This window comes from Chiloscyllium punctatum, chromosome 4 (assembly GCF_047496795.1).
Source record: "Chiloscyllium punctatum isolate Juve2018m chromosome 4, sChiPun1.3, whole genome shotgun sequence".
Taxonomy (NCBI): Eukaryota; Metazoa; Chordata; class Chondrichthyes; order Orectolobiformes; family Hemiscylliidae; genus Chiloscyllium; species Chiloscyllium punctatum.
Genome location: NC_092742.1, coordinates 137258607 through 137264601, shown reverse-complemented (window position 1 = coordinate 137264601; position 5995 = coordinate 137258607). Strand labels below are relative to the sequence as shown.

Genomic DNA, 5995 nt, shown 5'->3' with positions numbered 1-5995 from the left:
GCGTTTCTGGAATGAGTTACCAGACGAGCTGGTGATGGATGGTATAATTCCAATACTGTTAAGGAATCTGGGCGTGTACTTGAATAGGAAAGGTTTAGAGAGAAATGGGTCAAGTGCATGCAATCGCGACTGAATCAGTTGAGGAAATCTGTTCGGAATGGGCGAGTGCGACCGAAGACTGTGTTTTCAGTGCTGTCCATATCTAATGGCTCTATGATAGTGCAGGTGAAATGATAAAAAAGATAAATAAAAACATGAAGTAAAATTGTCTGAGTTTGTTGAATTCAAACAACTTCAGGTAATTGTATTTCAATTATTTTATTTAACTTTTTAGTTGTGTTTTTTTTCACTGTTCTGTACCTCTTATTTCTTGATTGTCTCTCTTTCTCTCACTCCCCACTCTCTCAATACCTTTTTCCTCTCCTCTTCCCGCTTTGCTACCCTTCTCCCCTGTTTTCCATTTTGTCTCTGCTTCACCCATCCCTCACATATTTTGTCACATAGCGCTGGCTTCAGCCTGGGTCATTCACGCCTCTTAATCTCCCTTTAATCTCTCCATGCACTGTCATTATCACCTTTGCATCTGGAGCCTTGACTCACCTTCTCTCAGCGTGATATATATAGCTCCATAATACTCCCCCTTTGTTTTTATCTTTATCTTTAATCAGTTAGACTGGAAACGTCAGCTCTTTTCTCTCCTTGCAGATGGTGCCAGACCTGCTGAGATTTTCCAGCATTTTTTCTTTTGGTTTCAGATTCCAGCATCCGCAGTAATTTGCTTTTATTAATGGCTCTATGATATTGCTGGTGATATGATAACTCCAGTGTCGATGCATGAGAGGTGAGCAAGCGAACGAATTGCCTCTGGAAGTCGTGTGACGAGTATTAACAGAGATACAGGAAAATAACACGAACGAATCTTTGATTGAATTGAAGCGTGAACTCTGGTTCTCCTCCGAGACGGTGCCAGGTCTGCCTAATACTGCACATATTTCATGTTTTGCATTTGTTGGTGAAAACAACTGAGACTGGTTGTTTTGCTGCAGGCAACATCCACCAGTCATCACGGGTACGGCGATCAAGTCGTGCGTCTAACCCTATCAAATGTTTTATTGCGCAGAGGACGCTTCCGGCTTTGTGGAGCACGTTGTTTGGAAACACAGCAACCACACAAGCGCAGTGTGGGGATCGAACCCACGACCTTGGCGTTATTAGCACCACGCTCTAACCAGCTGAGCTAACCGACCAACGCCGGCGGCCCAGCGAAAGCAAATGCCGGTGCTCACAACCACGGCTGCTCTACATTTTCTGCTTCTCATCGATCGCACGATAGTCTGAAGTATTTCCTTTCGTTGCAAAGCTTTTCAACAAAAAAAATATTTACTTTTCCGAACGCGCATACTCGAGTTAACCATTTGCTCTGATATCTAAAATTAAGCACAATGTCCTGACGCATGCAATTTCAATCGCAACGCCACCAGCTCAGCTGCAGCTTCTCACGTTGACAAATTTCGTCTGGAGAACCGTACCTTCAACGATCGCTCACTGTTCTTCTGGATACTCACAGACCTTTGGAGTCAGGGTTATGTGCTGCTGATTAACTTCTACGAACATTATGCCGAATGCATTTGAATTGTAATCGATCAGTGGGGTTCTTTCTGCTCCCGAACAACTCAGTTTCTTTGGTGTCTGCAAGTTAAGGGCTCAACACGCTCCACTTGTGCCACTCAGCTGTCATAGAGAGATGCAGTGTAAATCGCTATGATCGTATAAAAGGGGACAAGCATTCCCCTGAGCAGGAGCACACTCAACCTCGTAATTTTCTGCGCCTCTATTCCATCATAGAAGGGCAGCACGCTCACCGATTGCATCTCTGGAGCCAGAGAGTAACTGCGCAGTTTTTCCCATCTCCATTTCCGGTTGGGGATGAGCGGCTGTGCCAATGTTAAGCTGAAATGCTATTGAAGCATACATTTCAACAATATCCTGTACTGTCCCCCGAGTCTTTGATGTTTTGTCGGAATCGATCAATCTAATTTTTCAACATTCTCATTCAAGTGATCTCCACAGCCTCTGAAGACATGGAACTGAAAGATTCAGCTCATTCTCAGTTCCCACATGTCTGTCACTGTTCACTGAGTACTGATATTGTACATGTGCTATTCTTCCCAACATTTCCTCTGCTAGTATACTTATTGCTGCTTGCAAGCATCCTGTTCTGTGGTTACTGTGATCGTGGTTGTCGGTATTTTGCATTGTGACCACAGCAACCTCGATTTGAAACCAAATCACAGCACTAAGTGTTCTCTCCGTTGTCCTTTTTGTGACACATGCTAAGAAATTAATTGTTTTACCTTCAAATTCCGTTCTCTTACATCTCTGCGTTTCATATATCAGGGTTCAAACACACCCGTTTTCAGAGATTCCGGTCCTTCCCACGATCATTAAACCTCCATTCCATCCCACCTCCCATTTCTCTGAGGCAATGCCCAATCTATCACTCTCTTTCACATTCATACTGTTCTGTCTGTGCTGCTGCTGCGGTCACTGTTGTTGGGTGAACGTGCCCCAATCCCACCATCGGGACCTTCAAACAAATCAATCCATTTGGATACCGCGGTTGTGAAATCAATCACATTGTCACAGCTTTTACTGACCAGAGACAATTGTAGCGTCAGGCTCATGGAAAATACCCAGGGCAGTTCTGGTGAAAAGACATTTTATTGTTAAAGATCCGCTTTTATGGCTTTCTGCGTTGGTCTTGTGGTAATTTCATAGGATTGATAATCTAGAGACCGAGGTAATAGTCTGGGTACTCGGGCTTGAATCCCATCATGCCATGATTGTCAAATTTGGATCCAAAAATATCTGCAAGGAAGAATCTAATGACTGCTATAGATCCATTGACAGTTGTTGAAAGAAAATCTGTTTCACTGATGTCATTTCAGAATGGAATCTACTATCCTTACTTGGTCTGGGCTGCATGTGACTTCAGACTCATAGCAATATGGTTAAGTCTCAACTGACCTCTGGGCAATTCGGAATGGGTAATAAATTCTGCTTAGCCAGAATCGCCCTCATACTAATCCAGAAATTTTAAAACAAATGCTCATAAGACTCACACAAGAGTGTCGTTGTGCAGTTTTGCAAGTCACATTATAGCAGGGCTGTTATCACACTGAGAAAATTGCAGGAGATATTTACCGGGATATTGTTTGGGCTGAAGAGTTTCAGTTGTGATGAAAGACAGGACAGAGTGGAGTGTTTGTCGCAGTGTAAAGGAGATGTAGACAAGACATGATTGAGTTAGGGTATAGATAGGGTTGACTGAACGAGTTTCCCATTGATGGAGGGATCGATCAGCAGGGGCCAGAGACTTAAGGAGAAAGACAGAAAGGTTTGAGAAGATGTGCGAAAAAGCTTTATCAGACATGGGGTTGTTGGAATTTGGAATACACTGTCTGCATTGTTCAGAGCGGCAGAAACCTTTATAAACCTGAATAAATATTCAGATGCGAACTTTTGATACCAAGACATATAAGGCTGTGGGGTTAGCATTGTAAAATGGGATTCAGTTCATTAGGCAGTTGTTATTGACAAGTGCGGCCACATTTAGTTGAAGGGCCTTCTTTGACATTCTTGTCCTCGGTAGTATAATGATTAATGTCCCCGCCTGTAACAGGGCTCAATTTTCCCCTGGGGACAATGTAAACATTTTAAAACTGTCACTCCATTCCCACATGTGGGTATTGATACCTGTCCATCCATTCTCGATGGGGCATGTCACAGGAAGGACAGTGCTGCCTGAATCAGTGGGGAAGGTGAAAATGTGTTGCTGGAAAAGCGCAGCAGGTCAGGCAGCATCCAAGGAACAGGAGAATCGCCGTTTTGGGTATAAGCCCTTCTTCAGGAATCCTGATTCCTGAAGACGGGCATATGCCCGAAAAGTCGATTCTCCTGTTCCCTGGATGCTGCCTGACCTGCTGCGCTTTTCCAGCAACACATTTTCAGCTCTGATCTCCAGCATCTGCAGTCCTCACTTTCTCCTTAAAGTTGGGGAAGGACTGCAACTCTCAGGGACGCAGAGTGTCAGTGAACGGCCAAACACGTGACTTCTGCAAACTACACCTTGTGCCTGTGTTGGAATGAAAAGCATTTGACAGACTTGTTCCGGATTGAAGTGTTTACTAGAAGCAGGAAGCTAAGGAAGAAACAACATAAACGCATTCAAATATGAATGCAGAAACATTTCCCGCAGCACGAATGAAATTGTAAAGGACAGAGTAGCGTTTCGATACATTGAATTTGGTTCATTTGTTTTGATGAGGCTGTTACCAGGGTAGAAAACCATTATGAAATGATACAGCATATGCTCAGTATGATGGAACATTGTCTCAGTAATTCGCATTGCTGTTCAGAGGGAGGGTTAGGTTGATTGGCAAAGTTAAATTGCCCTCTCGTGTCCAGGGAGTGAATTAAGTAAATTCGGTGAATTAGCCATGGGAAACGTGGGGATAAGGTCAGAAGTCACAGGACGTCAGGTTATACTCCAACAGGTTTATTAGAAATCATATGGGGGAGGGATTCCCTTTCTTCAGGTGAAATATAAGGAAATAGGGAGGGGAGCTAGGTCTGGGTGAGATGCTCTTCAGAGAGTTGACACCGGCTCGATTGACTGAATTGCTCTTTCTACACTGTAGGATTCCGTGATTCTATGAATTGATAATGACGGTGTTTACTGGGGTGTAAAGCCATTAGAGAAGATGCTGATGGGGGTGTACTGAGGATGAGATTTTATTCACTTGTCTTCTTGGAAAATTGAGACCAGTTATCCCTGAACCAAGGAAAACTTAATGGTTTTTTTCAGGTTATGAAATGTTTGAACAGACTTAATAGGTGGAAAATTCCCTCTTTCAAGTAAGTAAACATCGAGATGCCAGGCATTCAATAGCTTTGATAAAACCTTGGAATGGCAAAGAAATGATGAGAACAGAATCGCTGTCACTCCAAGAATCTGTTTTTCAAAATATTTGGAAAGGCACATTTGGTGACATACAAGGAATAAATTTCACAAGGAGAGAGACAGCGTGTGGCTAGGTAAAGGTGCAGAGGTGGGGTGTAGTCGGTCGGAAGTTGCGGGAAACAATGTCTTAGTTGCTTAACTTTAAATGTAAAGAAATTTCTTTAATGTGTGCAACTGAATAAATTCGCTTCCAAAACTCTGCATTTTGAAAGATTTGGCATAATATTCCACCTAAAGCATTGTAAATGGAACTGAGTGGATTTTTATTTATTGTGAAGGGAAGATATTACATAATGAATAGGAAGTGACCAGTTGCTTGGAGATCGACTTCCTGCTTTCATCACATGCTTTAAGGATGTGAGAACAAACACCATGATGTTTGGTCCATTTAATACTCAACATTTAATAAAGCAACAAGCAACAAAACTGGTGGGTTTTCTTTTGCACTTTAACCCTCTGTTTTTCTAAGCAGTATTTTCCTTAAGCTGAATTAAAGTCAGAGCAAATTTGCATACAACATTAATCGTTCCAATGAGATATATCTAATTCACTTCTGATCATTACAATGAAAATTGTGAGGTTTCAGCAAAATTAAAATGAAAGGAACAAATCAGCATTTCTTGCGATTGAATCCAATTCAGGTTCAGCCATATGAGAAAGGCCGTTGAGCGACAACATCGCCTTTATTTCACTCACCATGGCTGCTTCTTCACGTGAGAGAAAAAGTGACTGAAGAAATTATGAGTCAAATGTAGGTGTAAATATGACGGAAAATTCTTGTCCTGAATCATTCTGACTCAGTTCTGACTCGGAATGTATTACTGACAGCTATTCATTCTGACCAGCATGGCTATTTATTGGAATTTGCTGTTATTATAATTCTAGTGAAAGCAGTAACACAATGGTGTAGATTCGATTCCTCTCTGGAACTTTCCCATCCATGACTTTCACTGCATATAACCTGATGAGGTC

General features: G+C 42.3%; 1 non-coding gene across 1 annotated transcript; it reads right to left on the bottom strand.

The window, feature by feature from the left end:
• Positions 1 to 1173: 1173 nt before the first annotated feature.
• trnai-aau (transfer RNA isoleucine (anticodon AAU)) lies at positions 1174 to 1252 on the bottom strand. Its single transcript has one exon. It is a non-coding gene; the product is annotated as a tRNA-Ile (tRNA).
• Positions 1253 to 5995: the final 4743 nt, after the last annotated feature.